Raw genomic sequence first — 19,238 nt, 5'->3', positions numbered from 1 at the left:
AGAGGGAGAAGTTTACTGTCATATCTTTATCTTTCTAAAATTTTGTAGAGGGAGAAGTTTGAAAAGAAGTTATGCAGTTCCTTCACAAAGGGAGAATACATCATAAAGAAGAAGTTCTTGTGTAAAATCAAAGAGGGAGAAACTTTCTGTCAAAGGGAGTCTTATTCTCAAATTTCATTATGCTATGACATGTTGTGTTGCCATCAATGCTAAAGAGGGAGATTCTTGGATACAATTGATTAATTTTGTGTTGTCTTTGATGTTACACAAATGTCATATCAATTGACAGACAATGCTTACTAAGCTTACTTGATCAGTGGAGATAGTTTCCCTTGTCTATCGAGCATTCACAAGTTTACTCTAAATAGATGAAAGTGTCTACCGAGCTCACTTAGGCATCAAAGGAATTTAGGTAGTAAAGAGTGTTAACCAAGCTCACTCAGTTAACAAAGGGAAAGTTGGATAGAGTTAGTATTCATCAAGTTCACTTGGCTGCCAAAGGATTTCTACAAGTTTGCAGTGTTAATCGAGCTTCTATTGGTTAACACAAGAAATTGTTCTAAAGTTAGTTTCTACTGAGCAGGGTCAGCTTACGAAGGATTTTTCTTATTTTGGCATATGAAGCTTAATTACTTTATGTATTGTGTTGGTAAACAGATTGTTCTTTATATTATTACTCTTTATTACCCAATTAAGAACAATATCTTATCACAAATAGTTGGAAATCCTCTTGTGAATAATTTAGCTTTCCTCTGAATTGATAGGTACAACTCCCTAAAATAAATTTGCAATGAATTTTGTTTTCTTCCTAAACTACTTTGTGGTATGTTCTTAACCCAAGAATAGTAGAGGAATAACCAAGTTAGAACTAAATTAAATCCAACTCAGGCAGATAATAACTTCTCAATACTAAAATAGATTCATGTACCCACACATCTTATAAATCCATAAATCCATTCGCATAGTCAACTGATGCTAAACTAAGTCAAACTCAAATCTGAATTACAACTAATGAATCGAGAAAAACTAATAGAATCCTTTCGTCAAATGAATTATAACAATACTTATTACATTCATTTGTATTTTGGAAAATAGGGGAAATGAAACTCTATCCTTCCTTAGTTCTCTGTAATACAGAAAGGAAATACTAACTAATCACAATACGTACTGGAACAGAAAATGATTTGAAATAAAATACCATTCAATTGTCTCTGCAACAAATAGTACTTCACACTAAATTTTTTTGGACCTTTCATTAATCATTCAACTTCATACATATAAATTTTGAGAGATGACCATTACAATAGGAATTTTAATCGATTCATCTTCTGAGGAGACAAATGGCAAGATGTTAGTTTGTCATATTACAAAATTTACAAAATTGGTAGAAACTAAAAAAGAAAGTGAAAAGGAGGCATCATCGAATCATTTAGACTTCTTCCCTTTTTCAACATTTTCCCTATATGCCTTAGAGGCAACTATAATGGGAACTAATTCCTCATGACTAGGCATGTGTACATTAGTGAATCTTAAGAACTATTTTGAATGTTCTCGAGCCAAGTCTTTCACAGAATTTATATGTCCTATCAATTCTTCAGCAGCTACGTATATGCATCCACCTAGTGTCTTTAGCTCTATCACTCTCTTTTGAACGCTTGAAGCCATTCCTGACAGGTTACTTAAATACATGGAGAAGTTGTTCTTCATAATCTCCACTCCAATAAGGGCTCTCCCTTGACCGCTAGTTTGTGGATCAGTGTGTAATCCTTTCATTAGTTCAAATTCCCTATCTTGAGTTCTCTTCACTTTATCTTCTATTTCCTTGAGTCCTTTTTCAGCTTCTTGAATCATCATTAGCTTGAATTGCATATCCTGGAGCCATTCAAACAGGGGTTCAGTTCCTTTCTTCAAAATTTTTACTTCAACAGCCTCCTTTGCCTTCATCTGGATAATCATTTTCAGGAGAGAAATACACTCATCGCATCTTGCTTTCTCTACGGTCAAAGTGTGTTGATTAGATGAGATATTATCTTTCTCAGTCTCCAATCGAAGGATAACATTCCCAATTTGTTCAATTAGAGCAACTCCATCTGCATTGAGTTTATCAATTCACTCTTTCCCAATCTGACCAAAATGTCTATCTTTTTGAAGTTGTGAGATGAAAGCTTGCACTTCCTCTACCTGTAGGATTTTTAGTAGCAGGCACACCAGTAATGGTTGCCAATGGAAAAAATAGCTACCTGATGAATCTTTTGAGTTCTTCTATCTCAGCTTTCATCTTAATCTTTGATAATTTTAGGCTTTCTAACTGACCTTCTATTATCTCATTTCCTGATCTCCATAAGACAACTTTTGTATATGCTTGGCCCCTCCAAGATCAATTAAATGCAGAGTGAATTATTTAGGAGTCATATCCTCAATCTACCCTGCTTTATTTGGTTTTGCAATCTCCATAGTCAAATGTCCAGTCTCTAGATCCTACCCAAGTATGGACAAAGTTTTCTTCTTCTTAGCTTTTACTATGGCCGACCCAGAGCGTACTGCTTGAGACACAACATCCTTTGTAGGAACACTTTCATCTTTCCTCTTTCTTTTTCTTTCTAAGGTGTCTTCAAGCCAAGACTCTGTACGAATCACTTTAGAAGCCACTCCAAGTGATTCTATGCTAAACATTTTCTTCTTTACTAGAGTCACTGCTACTGTTGTTGCAGAGAAGGGGTTCTTCAGATCTTAAGAGAGAAGCCGAGATGAAATTAAGACATTCTCTTCTTCTTGAGTTCTCTCTGGAGCTTCATCAGATTCAGTGGATTCACTACTGTTGCTCTTATCAACTCCAATCTCTACTATTTGGATGGAAGAACTAGTTGGCTTCAAAAGAGAAGCACCTGCAGATGGAGTAGGGCTATGATGAGGAGATGAAATTGGGGTAACACGAGGCGATGGAAATGGGGTAGCATGTGGAGATGGAGTTGGAGTGGTGTGAGGAGGCGAGGCTGGAGTAGTGGTTCCATCTTTTGGCTCTTCTGTCCCTTTTTCTTCAGTACCAGCCTAAGCTCCAATCACTGGTAGAGAACCTCCTTGGCAAGTTGGAGCTATTGAAATATTCTTCTCCAGGGGTTAATCAACTCCTCCTGCAGATTGAGCTGGCCCTTGAGTAGCCAAAGTTGTAACACTGGGTGTGGTGCTTTGAGAGGAAGTGGGAGTAGCAGCGATTGGAGAAGCTTGAGTAGTCTTGCTCCTACTTTGGCTCTTTTTCACTGTCCACTTAACCCATTTCTCGGTTCTCTTTATGATCTGGGTGATCATAGCATCAATATCTTCTTCTATATTTACACACAGCTCAGAGCTGATTGGGATGTTTCTCAATTTGGTCGAATATGTATTACTATACATATTTTTCCCATCATCTTCTAGCCCTTCCACATCCAATTCAATGCCATAGATCTTTATTTGATCTACTATGAGTCTAGCAAAGGCACGGTCTCGGCTCTCTAATTCATCTCTACAATCAGCCCAGTAATCTTCTATAGTAGTTACATGTTTGATGATGCTTCCAATTTGAAGCACATCTCTAGCATACCCATTTGGATCAAACATGGGTCTTATCACTTCATACTCCTCTAGTCTATATTTGTTCTCAAACGCTTTGAGTATGTTCTTTGCATCAGATCTAGATTCACAACTATAAGCTCCAACTTTTATGGGGAATTCATACCCCTTCTTTCTCAAAATGGCGCTCAGCACATTTACTTGGATTGCTTGCCTAATGATCTTGATGAGCATGATCATATAATCTGGATATCTAGGCAGCTTCAAGGGAAATCTGTCAAATACTACAAAATGCAAATAAGAAAAAGATGAGAATTGAATAAAATAACAACCAAACTGGCTGATGACCGCCATTGCTTCTAGGTTGAACCTCCACTACAGACACCCTTGGAGTTCCTTGTAGATTCTCATAGTGAATGCATCATTAACCTGGATATACTCCGCATAGCTATTTTGTAACTACAAGCATGGATAAAACTTATAGCTTTTTACATTTTTGGGAAAATTCTCTATTCTGGGGAGTCCTGACCACAACTGTAGGGAAGCAAATAGATATATCAAGAAAGATGACATATAAAATGAATTATAAAACTTGGCTACACTGAGAGCCCTAGAAATATGTTCACTAACTTCAAACGCCTAGTCAACATACTGTGTGTCTGAGCAGATAATTTGCACCATAAAGAAGTATTGTTCTATAAAATTGAGTGCTTCTACCTCACCTTTTAGTTGATGCAAGAGGACCAAAATATCCACAATTTTAGGCTTAAGATCTATGCCAAACAGGGTTTTAGGGACCTTACTCTTTGCTCCCCTAGGCTTTTGGAACTAGGACTTCATGATCTCCTTTCGCCACACCATCTTTCTCAAGGAGAATTCAGACATGGCTCCTCTAATTATTAGCTTAGAGAACTCGTCCCATTTTGAAATCTATAGATAGTTCACCACTGCTTTCCTATCAATTGAAATCAATACTATTTGATCAAGAAATAGGATTTGGTTGGTGTTCGGGTTGTAATGGTTGATACATTCCACAATTAGCTTTGGAGCTTGTACTGTGATAGGAAACCCAACTGCCTCCACCAGTCCACTTCCTTAGAGTTTCTCTATTATAGGGTGAATCAGCTTAGTTCTTAGCCTTCTCTAAAAATCTTGCATATCAAAGAAACGTAGTGAAGTATCAGAGATACTCGGCCATGTTGACTTGATTCCACCTAGCCCATCAAAACTAGAGAATCTTGATGCCAACTTGCCTGATATAGAATGATAGAAATTCAACAATTGTGATAATGTAAAAAAAAATTGAATCCTAATATTTGGAATTTTTTGAAAGCACTATTCAATATAACAGTATAATAGTAAAGAAGTGATTTGAAATTCTATTAGGTTCTTATTTATATAAGAACCCTTAATCTTCCTGTTAAATTCCACAATCTGCGCCACATGAGTGAATTTAAGGATAAATTCGTTGGATTAGTAAATGTAAGGGTTATAATGGATTTCTCCTTGTCATTTCACTATTTTCATTGGCCCAACAGTAACTCTCCTTTATTACTAACTTATCTTTCCATTTTCACCCAGTTTCATAAAAAAAAGAACAGAGTACTCCTTGGGGAAAAATCTGCTTGGCTAGATTTCGCTCAAAATATCCTTACAAATTTAACTAATTTGCTTCCATTTCTATTCCAAACACATCTCGTGATCAATTCAAACACTTGCCATGCTTGCAGTAGCAATTTTTCATTAGATGTAGAAAATTGCTCTTAAGGGTAGAAAACTCACAATGGAGAAGGCGATTTCCATTTTTCCGCTTACGCTTTTGTTTTACCTTTTTTGCATTAAGAACTTTACTATAAGCCTTCAAAAAACATAAAAAGGGCTTTGCAAGTGAAAAATGGGGCCCACTAGTAACTTTACCCTTCTATTTAGGCCTTTTCGAAAAACTTACTTCTTGGTTCGAAATCTGCCGAAGGAGAAGCTATTTTTGAGTTTTCTGCCGATGCTTATTCTGATCATCCTGGTGAGTTTTGAGTGATTCCCACTATGAAAACATGATAATACTTGAATGATCTATCCATATTATGACTCGCCTTTCCTTGTTTCAGCCTACAAATAGCATTTATAGATCTCTGCAGAGTTTCACCTTCGGGGTGTGGAAACCCGCTAAGGAGAAGAAGAAACTTGATTTTCTGCTAGTTCAACTTTCTTTATACTTGGATCAAATGAGATGCAAGTAAATTCATCTGAGGTAGCATTATTCAAGAATCTCCATCGAGTAAGGATCTAGGCTACCTGCATGACTCATGACAATAAGGAATACCCACCCGACTACATAATGCGAGAAAAGGAAAAAGATGGAAACCCGATGGAGAAACTTAACACTTGAGGAAGGAAGGACCAACTGACTCGATTGGCATAATTGATTCTAGTTGACTATGATGATAAATATTGGTTATTGTAATTTGAATTTGGGCCAACTTGAAAATTTGGAAGGTATAAATAAAAGGTTGAGTTGAGATTTATAGTGTGTGTGCAAGTGTGTCGATTGGATTGAAAAGAAAAGAGAGGGAGAAAACTTGAAGGATAAGCAAGTATCCTTGTGGAGTAGAAAAGAAATATTTGATCAGGAAGGATCAAGTTTAAGTAGAAAAGAGATCTAAATTCAAAAATTCAATTGCATCACAATTAGGTCATCTCATTGTTACTCTAACCATTGTAGTAGTGATCCAAAATCTCTTAACAGAGTTGGTTTAACAACTAGTTGCAGATCCTCTAACAAGGTGGCAATTCCATTGAATTTTTTTAAGACCTCTTACAAGGCCACTCCTAGTAGGGTGATTAAATCCTCTAATAGGGTCAAACCTAATAGTGTGTTTTGTAACCTTTAATAGGGTTGTCTCCTAACAGGGCTCACTTTAGAAGAGTGGAAAATAGTAACTAGTTACATTGGTGGTTTTTCCCAAATTCGGTTTCCAGATTAAATCTTGGTGTCTCATGTGTTCATGTTATTTCTCTTAAGCTTACAAGTTAATTATTGATAATGTTTTAAGATCTGCTAAAAGTAATTCACTCTACATTTATCGAGTTATAGCAATTTCTGTTTGTTTACCGAGCATCAGCAACAATCAATTTTCTTAGTCTAAATTTTATTGTTGACATCTAAGGGATCTAGGATTTATTTTAGTGGTAATTGATTCACCCCACTCTCAATTACTCCTTTTGAATTTCCAATAGTATAGGTGTGAAACATTGAATTAAAGTGTAGATTTGGATACCCTTTTGGTCGAACTTTCGAGATCCATGAATATAATTTTTGTTAGAGTTGTGCATGTCAAGGTCAACTTTTCAGGGCACAATTGTGCCCTAGGGTAAGTTTATGCCCTGCTATCTAGGTCAAGGTCATCCCATCTTCAAAAGGACAAAAGTTTTCTAGGTTTCTCTATTTCGACATTTCCAATTTGGAACAAGTTACAAATTCTCTAAAACTATACACAGACATCAAAAGTTGGCATTTTCTATATTTACCCTACTTTAAGGTTAGTATTTGTCTTCTATTTATATCTAGTTTAAAGAACTTAATTTTCCATAGCCAAAGATTATAGGATCTCCTCCTTCCCTATTCTCCATTGCTTGATCCATATCTGCATTGATCACTTTCTTGTGGTTAATCAATTTGGATCATTCCTTTTGGGAATTTGGGTTGAGGATAGGTCCTATTTTCTTCCTATTCATTCTAAAACACCTACAAAAAAATGTGCCCTTATGCACATTAGGCCCTATATATTCCTTATTGACCATAAAAGATTTCCACATGAATTCAATGATGGCTAGCCTAGGAGGGATAAATTTGGGCAACATAGGGGATGGTTGAGGGAAACCATAGACTCTCATGAGGGAAAAAGTTGGGAATAAGAATATGTCTCCTAAATTATGGTCTAGCCTCTTATTTTAAGGTAGGAAGGTTGGTCTTAAAAGACCTTTTAATATCTCAGGTGCCCTAAAGAACTAGGGTCTAACATCTTCATAATTATAGAGCTAAAATTATTGAAAAATGAAATAGAATTAGAATAGTGATAAAATATGTCCCATACTCATTTCCACAGTTGAACTAGTAGCTCTCCATTGGCATCTGATGTTTGATAAATAAAATTTGGGCTAATATACTCCACATTCTTTTATAAAATCAAGTGCATCAACAATGATAATGGTAGAATTTGAAATTCCCCAGTTCTCCTCTATTTGCTAGATCAATATTTTCCTTCATCTTATCTAGGATGTGGGGTACATATCATACTCTCCACCATGGTATGCATCTTGTACATCTCTGGCCATAATGTCTCTTTGACCCATACACCATATCAGACCCATTTTTACCCACCATCTTGTGGACACCATACACAATTTTTACAAAATAATTCTTGAATTTATCTAGAGGCATCATCTTATTTACTTTTTTTGGATAATCTCCCACATTTTTGAGATCCATGGGGATATGCTACATCATGGTTTTTCTAGTGTAGGCCTTTGTATTCTTCTAGGTCTAGTGGTTCACTCATTACACTATCTAATCCAAAGGCTTCAATAAGAGAAGCATGATCTAGTGTGCATAGAATGGTCCGATTATGTCTATGGAATAATTTATTCACTGGATTGTAGGATTTAATCAGGGTCTTTACTAGATGAACATCCACAAAGACCTCTGGGAAAATGAGCTTAGCCAAATTCTTCTTCCATGGATTACATATAGGAATTTTATCAAATCTGTTGTTATAGAAATATCTAAAAAATTCATACCCATCAAAAATAGGGAAAGTAGAATCTCTGTAAAATTCATATGGGTCTCTAAAATCAAGTTCATTAGCAAAGATGGCATTTGAGGAGTTTGGGAATAACTTTATCTATTCATCTACATATGTACCAGGTTTCCTTTGCTAGTTTTTTACTCCTTTGAAAGTAGAGGTTTCATAAATTTCCATGTCTATAGCCTGGATCTCTTCTACCTCTTTATCAGACATCTTGATTATGAATTAGGAATCTGGAAAACACTGCTACTTCCACTGAAAACTCTAAAATCTTCCCACTAAGCACTCTGGAACTACTCAAAATCTTCTTCTTTCTACAAATAATAATATGTTACTGGCTACATAATGTCTTTATACTATGCGTACTCCATCAACCATTTCTATGATTTCTTGCATGCATGAGCCTTAAACTCATTTTTTCAATCACCTCAATGGAGTGTTGACATAACTATCTAGCTTTGCATTCTCTCTACTTTACTTAAAATTCATTGGTTGAGAACTTCTATCACTTTCCATCTCAGAAAAGGTTCTTATTTTAGGGCTTTTGATCCTATGAGTCACTTTGAATTTAAAACCATTTGTATCTTTGGAAGCAAGACATTTGGCCTTTACAATCTTACAATTGATCATGTTTCGTATCAGTGAATAGACCTTTTAAGCTCCTTACAATCTTACGACTAGCAACTTATCGCAAGATCGAAACACTAAATATAATGCCTTCTTTTAGAATTGTGAACCTACACTTAACATCTTATAAACCTTTTCATAGCATAGAAAAAATGTATCTTAGCCCTTACAATCTTATGATCACATCTTTTCATAACATTAGACCTCACCTTCTCTTGTTTTACGATCTCTCGATCATAGTTAACTGAGCCTCTTTGTAACCTCAAATTTTTTCTCTTAACTGCTATCTTTTCCTCTTGATCATATGCTGACTATGACCTTTCTTCATTATTTCTTTGGAGACTCTAACATTCACCTTGCCTTAATCCTTATGGCCATACACTTGGCATTGCTTTGTAGCTTTGAAAGCCTTCATAGTTTTCTCTTGCAATCTTATGATCATTTACTCCTCATATCTTCGGAAGACTTTATTGACATGTGTTCAATTTATTTACACTTTCTCACCTTGCCCCACTTAGTAAGATCATGACACTTAATAATCTTAGCACTTCATGCCTTACGATCTTATGATGTCCTTTCTTTCATATGGTCAAGGGTTCTCTTTTATGCCTTTATGCTTATACACTTTTCAATCTATCATACGATCATATCACTTATTTTTCATCATAAGGCACTCATGATGATATGTAGCTAGAATGAGCATAAGATTCAAACCCTCGTAATATATTTTCATGATTCTATAATTACATTGGATATCATAACATCGAGAGACCCAACATTTACCTTTATGATCATGCAAAAACCTTTATTTTGTAACATTGGGAGAATGAATACTTAGCTTTATGACTAGATGTTGAAGCCCTAATTGTAAAATCATAACATAAGATAGAAAATATGAAAATCATATGTGATCTCTAGCTTGAACATAAAACCTAGTGTAAATGCCAAATCTGATCACAAATTAAAGACATTTTTCACTAGTAGGGTACTTGACATGATCCTTAGGAAATTACAATATCCTATGCTAGGGTAGAAATTAAATTAGGTGAGGGAAAAACTTATTAGGTTAGGGTTTTTAATGGAAATTGATAATCATTTAATAACAAACCCTAACTATACAAAACTTTCAAGACATTTTCTTAGTAAATTTTCAAAAAAAATTGCGCAGTGAAAATAAGGGCTATCAGAACCATCATAAGATCCCCAACTTGGAATTGCACATCTCTTTTACTGTCATCCACCTTATGCTTGAGTTTCTCAGCATTTTCAGTTAAGGTCTTCCTTACTATTTCATGGACTTTCATCATGGAGTGGGAAAAGTCGTCAGCATAAACACTACCTTTTGTACCATCTTTTAGATCCCTTAGTTCAAATACTACTCTAAGATACAACCCATAAATAATTTCAAATGGGCTTTACCAATTGACCTATTGATTGTATGATTGTATTCATATTCATCCTACCCAATTAGTTGATCTTAAAACTATCCATATTCCTTTGTAAGACACCTTAACAAGTTGCCAAGACTTATATTGATTACCTCAATTTGACCATCTGCCTAAGGATGATAAGCAGATCCAAAAGATAGATTTGTACCTAGCTTATGCCACAAGGTTTTCCAGAAATGGCTCATGAACTTTGTGTCCTTGCCTGAAATAATACTTAAATGTAAAACATGGATTCTTACCACCTCCTTGAAGAACAAGTGTGAAATTTCACAAACATCATGGACTATTTTGCAAGGGACAAAATGTGCCATTTTACTAAATCTGCCCACTATAACATAAATACTACTAAACCCTTGCTTGCTCCTTGGTAACCCTACCACAAAGTGTATACCTAAGCACTCCCATGGCCTGCTAGGAATTGGAAGAGGCTAATAAAGGCCTATATTGATAGATGCACCTTTTTCTTTTTGACACACCACACAATATTGAACATATTGTTTGATACCCCTATTCATTTTAGGCCAAAAATACAATCTAGTGACTAACTCTTGAGTCTTATTGAATCTTAAATGACCAATAAGTTCTCTGTTGTGTTTTTCTTGAATCAAAATTTCCCTCATTGATCCCCTAGGAAAACATAGTTGATTCCATTTAAATAATAAACTATTTTTCAAAGTGTAATTAGAAAATTTACCATGGAAACTATTCTTGTATTCCTTAGATATCTTGTAAATGTCCATGGAATCTTCATCACCAGCATATAGGTCCTTGAAACTATCAATTCCAATGCTTTACAACTAAACCTCTTGTACTGGTAGAAGTCTCCTTTTCAATGTGTCAACTACCTTGTTCTGCACTTCTTTCTTATGCTTGATGTTTAAAGTGTAAGCTTGTAGGTATTCCACCCACTTCATATGTTTGCTACTAAGATTATCTTGGGAGTTAAGAAAATTGAGGGCTTGATTATTCGAATATACCATAAAATCCTTTGGAAATAAATAATGCCTCCACTTTCTTAAATCTTGGATTAGAGCATATAACTCTAATTCATAGGAAGAGTAATTCCTCTTTGCATCATTGATATTCTCACTGTAAAAAGCCACTAACCTTCCTTCTTGGCTTAGGACTACCCCAATAGCCACATTGCTAGCATCACTCTCCACTGTGAAGAGTTTGTCAAAACTAGGCAAAATGAAAATGGGCTGAATAACTATCCTCTTCTTGAGTGTTTCAAACCCATTATTTTCTTGAGGAGTTCAATCTAACTTTTAATTCATTCCACCCTTAATAGCATCTTACATAGGGTGCAAATAGCACTGAAATGTTTGATAAAATTCCTGTAATATTGGGCCAAACCATGAAAACTTCTCACCTCTGTTGCAACTTTGGGAGTAGGCCAATTTAGGATAGCATCCACTTTACTTTGATCCATCTCAAGTGATGACCCTATAAAATGTCATATTTACATTCATCTACTATCCATGGTTTCAATATATTCCCAAACCATTTCCATACATTAACTTGATTTATGAAGCATTAACTATGATAAATGATTTATTGATTAACATTTGCATGTGTAGCTAGTTGATGCTAGATTGTGATGATTTATTATGGTAAGTGGTTATTATTGAAATATAATTATCTTGAGGTGATTAACATATTTTTTGTGAGGTATTTGATTCATTCACCCAGCTGGAAAGAAGGAGAAGTAAGTTGACATTTGTCAATATTCAACAATTGTAGGAAATGCAAAAAAGTCAAAAGTCAGTTCTAGTAAAATAAGCATATCTCACACAAATCTTCATGAAATTAAGAATAGCTTATGGACTTGGAAAGCTAAAAATAGATCACACAAACCCTTTTGAGTGTTAGAGTTGGTTCAAAATAGTTAATAAGCACCACAGATCAGAAGTTGACTGAGGAAAAGGTGGCGCGTTTTCAGGCAACATAAAACCACTTTCAGTAAAATTTCCATGCTTCTTAATAAAATTTAGATTTTTAAAATGATCTAGAAACATAAAAAGGATAAAAATAACATGATTAAGGGGTTTTATCTAATTCAAAATAATAAAGGAGAACCATGTGCTTGAGTGGATGCTGAAAATGTGGAACTGAAAATCAGCACACTTAGTCATTAGTTTCATAATAAATTTCTTTCTTGTTTAAAGGAATGATGAGACACTTGTTAAATGTTTGTTAGAGATTCAATAATCTTATATATTTGAAATTGTAATCAAGTAGACATATATGTAGACATACATAGAGATATAGACAGATTAGATAATATACAATTTCTGTAGCCATTACTTTACAGTTTCTTGCAGTTTCCTGCAACCATTACTATATACTTAGATTTATTTCCAACATTGTCATTTTGCAGCGATAGAATAACTTAGAGATTTTATAGTGCATATACTTTGCAAACTTGTTTCAAGTATACGTCCTCAGGTTGACAATTTAAATGAACCTTCTCTATTAGAAAGGTAGCTGCTCATTTTGGATGTCGAATCCATGAGTTGTGTTTGTAAAACAAGTTATTGATCTAATTGGGAAGCCAACATTTTTGGCACCATTTCTGAGGACAAGTCAAGCTATGAGAGTCTCTGAATTTCTAGCAGCTCTTTGTCATTTTTCTAGAATCTTAGTTTCTATTCAAGGTACTTAGGATTATAAAAGTTTGCAACAACACAATATGGATTTTAGATCCATGGAGGACAATAATTAAGATCTATTATCATTTTCAACAAGTTTGGAAATCAATGAAGACATGTTCTCTAGTATCATAAAGGAATTTTGTTCACATATTGATGAAAAAGTGCTTATTTGTGAGGAGGAAAATGAATAGAACCTTATTTTGCAAAATGAAGAAATCACCATTCACAACATTGCTATTGAAGATGAATTTGATGTCAAATCAAAACTTCTACTTCAAGAAGAGAGTTGTAATAAAGTGAAAATCAGTCCTCTGATGTTGAAAAGCAAACAAGATATTAAAGAAGATCAGTTTTGGGATGATTTAGAGGAGTTTTTTAACATTAGATGTTAAACCAACATCTTTTGTAGAGAAAAACTATGAGCCTTATGAAGATATTGTAGAAATTCCTATACTTTTATCAAATCAACCACACAAATTGGTTTTTAAAAGTCAAGAGGAGGATAAAGAAACAACTCATCTACACCAAGCCAACAAGGAGGGTTCAAAGTTTTTTCTTTCATGAGGGTGTCCTATTAAACATCTCATTCATATGGAGGAAAATATGTTATCTCAAGCTATGGTTGTAGCAAAGAAAGAAGTTATAGCTGAAGATAGACCTCAATATTCAACAACAATAAAAGGGGACACATTTCAGCTTACTTATGTACTTCAATATAGCAATATATATTATCAACATGAAGTAATAAATGAGTTTGTTAATGTCTTTCCAAAACTATTATTTTATGTTAAGTTTCTGTTAATGTTGCAACTTTTTCTCATTGCTCATACGCATGTGAAGCATTGGAAGATTTTGAGAAGAGGAAGATACTTCAAAGAACCAGTTAATGGTTTTGTTTAAAGTTGGTTATGTTATTTGGTTAGTGCAGGTTAGGATAGGTTAGGGTAGGTTTTTCATTCAATAAATTTTGTTACACAATGTGTTAGAGTTAGTAGTTGTCTTGTTTAGTTTGTTTCCTGTTCTTCTTGTCTCAACGACTATTTTGGAGGAGTTCACTAATTGGTTGGTTGCTCATATTTCAAATCATTTTTTGAAGGGTTTGAGTGAGTCAAGTTTCTAATTTTGGAAGAGAGTCTTTGCATATATTTCCAAAGGTTTCATTGAGTAGTTGAGTCTTTATGATGTCAAGAATGTTCTATTCAATGGTGGTGTCTAGTTGGTATTATTTGTAGGTTTCATATTGTAATAGTCAGTCCTACATCAACTACTATTTGGTTTTAACAATCAGTCCTGTAGCCACTACTCTTTGATTTAATAGATAATCTTGCAACAACTACTATGTGATCCAAAAAACAACTTTTAGAAAATATGAAGACAATACTCATATTAAATATGCAATACTCTTGGAGGGAACTAAATTTCAACAATCAAGGGACCTATACTTTTAGCTATTTGCAAAGTTTGAAGTTTCTCACAACAACACAAATGATACTATGTTTATGATTTCCATTTATTCAAAATAGTTATAATTTTTAGTAATTTATTATCTATGCCTTGTATTTTGTTTCTCAATTATCATTATTGTAACTATATGCTTCATGAGTGATTTGATGCTACCCTCATACATACATTATTGTTTGAGGAAAAACAACCTTTTAGTTAGGGGGAGCGACATACATGCCTTGTGTTATTGTCATAGACCATTTGAGAATGACATTTCATGAATATTTTTAGGCTACCTCCGATATTCTTGGTGAAAAATATACAAATGAGAGATGGAAAAAAGTATGGAATGGTAATAGCTTTCATGACTATCTAATGCCTATTTCTTGCTCATTTTCAATTGGGGGAAAATGATGAGCCTATAAAATGTCATATTTATATTCATCTACTATAAAACTTTACCCATAGTTTCAATATATTCCCAAGCCATTTCCATACATTAATTTGATTTATGAAGCATTAACTATGATAAATGATTTATTGATTAACATTTGCATGTGTAGCTAGTTAGTGCTAGATTGTGATGATTTATTATGATAAGTGGTTATGATTGAAATATAACTATCTTGAGGAAATTATCATATTGTTTGTGAGGTATTTGAGTCATTCATGCAACTAGAAAGAAGGATAAGCAAGTTGACATTTGTCAATATTCAACAGTTGCAGGAAATACATAAAAGTCAAAAGACGGTTCCAGTAAAATAGGCATATCTCACTCAATTCTTAATGAAATTAAGAATGGCTAATGGATTTGGAAAGATAAAAAATTTGAAAAAACCCTTTTGAGAATTTGAGTTGGTTCAAAATATTTAATGAGCATCATGGATCAGAAGTTGACTGAGGAAAAGGTGGCACGTTTTCAGGTAGCATAAAACCACTTTTAGTAAAATGGCCATAATTTCCACGTTTCTTAATAAAATTCAGATTTTCAAAATGATATAGAAAGATGAAAAGGAGAAGAATAACATGGTAAATGGGTTCTATCTAATTCAAAATAATAAAGGAGAACCATGTGCTTGAGTGGATGCTAAAAATGTGGAACTAAAAATCAGCACACTTAGTCATTAGTTTTGTAATAAACTTCTTCCTTGTTTAAAGAAATGATGAGACACTTGTTAAATGGTTGTTAGAGAGTCAATAATCTTACATATTTGAAATTGTAACCAAGAAGACATATATGCAAACATACAGAGAGATATAGATAGATTAGATAATATACGGTTCCTGTAGCCATTACTATGCAGTTTCTTGCAGTTTCCTGTAGCCATTACTGTATACATAGATTTATTTCCAGCATTGTCATTTTGTAGCGATAGAATAACTTAGATATTTTTATAGTTCATATACTTTTTAGACTTGTTTCAAGTATACATCCTCGGGTTGACAATTTAAATGAACCTTCTCTATTAGAAAGATAGTTGCTCATTTTTGATGTCCAATCCATGAGTTGTGTTTGTAAACCAAGTTATTGATCTAATTGGGAAGCCAACATTGATGTTCCCTCAAGATCAAAAAAATCCAGGGTACACTAGATCCTATTTCATAAAGTCACACTTCTCCAAATTTATCATTAGGTTTTCCTCATGCAATTTCTTGAAAACAATTTGTAAATATTTAACATGCCCCTCCTTAGTTTTATCGAAAATCAAGATGCCATCTAAATAGACAACAAAAAACTTACCAATGCAGTCTTTTAACACTTCATTCATAAGCCTCTTAAAATTTGAGTGAGAATTTGACAAGCCAAATGGAATTGCAAGCCATTCTTACAAACCTTCTATGGTCTTGAAAGCTATTTTTCATTCATCCCCTTCCCTTATCCTAATTTGGTGATAGCCGCTTTTGAGATCTATCTTGATAGGGTACCTTTGTTTGCATGAATGGTCCATTAGGTCTTCAATCCTAGATATTGGGAACCTATACCTAATGGTGATCCTATTAATGGCTCTTCAATCAATACAAAGTCTTCAAATTTCCCACTTTTTAGGTGCTAAAAAAATAGGTACAACACAAGGGCTTATACTTTTCCTAATTAGGCCTTGGTCTAAGAGTTCTTTGATTTTCTTGGAGCTTTTTTGGTGTTGGAAATATTCAGGACTAACAAGGTTACTGAGAGGGGAGGGGTGAATCAATAAGCTTTAAAATTTAAACCAATTCAGCATAATAACAAATTCACCATTCATTCATCTACTTTACTGTATGCATGAAAAGATTAACACACTGATTTGGTGACCCAGAAACTTTTCAAATTGAAAGTAAAACTGGGGTGGGGATGATGTCCATGAAACTTCAATACTACAGTATAAAGTTGGCCAGTTAAGGCTTACAGTGATCACTTCTGGTGATCTGCCCTATTAGGAGCAAGTAGGACTACTAGATCGACCTTGTTAGAGGATTTACAAACATACAATGAAGTATGCACTCTATTAGGAGATTTACAAAAGACTGTTAAGTCTACCCTGTTAAAGGATTTACAAAACTGATTCACCTGTTCGGATGAAGCAATGGATCTTCTTGCAACTAGTTTTCTGATTAGATCTTATGTACTGATCACTTGATGTGATGGATATATCTTTGCTGCTCCTTGATAACCTTGTTGAATACTCCGCTGCTGACTCTCTTTCAATTCGCTCTTACTTCACTGTTACGTCTCTTCCAATTCGCTCTTACTTCACTGTTACTTCTCTTCATCATTTTTTTTTTGCAAATGGCACAATACATTACATATATACCATTCCAATATTTACAGCAACAAGGTTGGCCAAACACAAGTGGACAAAACATTACTGAGTCGGCCAGATAGTAGAAAAATCAAGTTCCTCAAACTCACTCGGTGACCTTCTGACACTCGGCATCCACTACATTACACGGCATCATCATGCACTCGGTAGAGGTAGGGGCTCGGTCCATACTAATCACTCTGAGTAGCTTGGAACTTGGTAACCACTAGTGAATCGGTAAACATTGTGTCACTCGGTAGAAACTAACTCCTTTGATTCACTTGGTAAGCACTGAATACTTATTTTACCTTTCTATCTTGGTAATCATTGAAACCTTTATTTACCTTCCTGACTCGGTAAATACTAAATCCTTCATTTACCTTCCTGACTCGGTAAACATTAAATCCTTCGTTTACCTTCCTGACTCGGTAAACATTAAATCCTTCGTTTACCTTCCTGACTCGGTAAACATTAAAACCTTCATTTACCTTCTTGACTCGGTAAACACTAAAACCTTTGTTTACCTTCCTGACTCGGTAAACACTGCTGAACATACTTGGTAACCAACGAATGCTCGGTATGAACTGTAAACTGAGTGATGAACTCGGTAAGCATTCAGAATCAAATAAGCGTTGTAACTAATGAAAAATGTATCATTATTCCAACAATCTCCCCCTTTGGCATTAGTGACAAAAACACTTATGAGCCAAAATTTATATACAAGATCTGACAAAACTGATTTGATTCTGTTGTGCTGAATATACATGGGCTACCTTACATATAACTCCCCCATACAATATACACAAGGTTTTTACATGAGTTATATGACTTTATTCTTTATTACTTTATTACCTTCTCCCCTTTTGTGTCTGATTTTCCTCTATATATTACTTTCTCCTCCTTTTTGACAATAATGCCAAAGAATAAAGAATGTATTTACATGGAGACACCAAAATGTGTGATAAACTCAGAATGTACCTGAAGAATTAGTTGCAGAGTTTTATCCCAATTGTCTTGTAGGATTTTACATGTGGAGAGAGCTACTTGAACTTCTGTAGAAAGTTCAATCACATGGTCTGCAACAGAAAAATTATTGTCATGAATCAATGTTTTTGAATATGCAATGTGTTTCTGCATTGTGTTCATGACAGGAAGGATTATATTCTGGATGTCAATTAGAGTAGACCTGATCCTTGCTTCCTCTCTCAGCAATTCTGCTTGTTTCTCTAACAAAAATTTGATTCTCAGATGATGGGATGAACTTGCACTATGGTTAGATTGCAGCATTTGAGCACTAACCTTCATATCTGCATCAATTTTATTCAACTTTTCTTTTACTTCCTTTGTATACTTGGTAACATCACAAAGTTTTGCAAAAAGTGAGGTTACATTATTAAAAGAATTTTCAATGTCAGACAAAATTGAGGTTAATTCAACCTGTTTTAATGTAATATGTTGAGCAATGTGCTCAAGCACCTTATTGTCAAATTTCTTCTCTGCCTTTTCAATCAATTTTTCTTGGCCGGAGGTATCCTCATTGAATTTATTCACCGCTTCTTCTAGTTGTAACAAAATGTGTTGAGATGAATCCACATCAACACCTATAGCTTCAGTTATTATGTTTTTAGCACTTTCAATAATGCTATACTCCCGGTCTCTTTCATGCCTGAGCTATTTTTGCCTAGCCTTATGCTCTAATAGCTGACTGATCATCTCATTTCATCAACTGATGCAGTATCTAGATCTATCTTAGGAATGACAATGTCCTTATCTAGATCTATTTCTTCGTCTACTGCCTTACTGGAAAACCTGTATCTCTTTGGTTTTTCTGCATTGACTGCACCTTTGCCCTTTGAAATTGAAACAATAGTTGATGATGCTGGACTGGCTGTCAAAACTGGAATGGGACCAACTAAAGGTAAACTAAGAGAGGTG

This window comes from Cupressus sempervirens, chromosome 9 (genome assembly GCF_028749045.1).
Source record: "Cupressus sempervirens isolate cs-2001-9-10 chromosome 9, ASM2874904v1, whole genome shotgun sequence".
Classification (NCBI taxonomy): domain Eukaryota; kingdom Viridiplantae; phylum Streptophyta; class Pinopsida; order Cupressales; family Cupressaceae; genus Cupressus; species Cupressus sempervirens.
Note: the sequence above shows the minus strand (reverse complement) of the source record.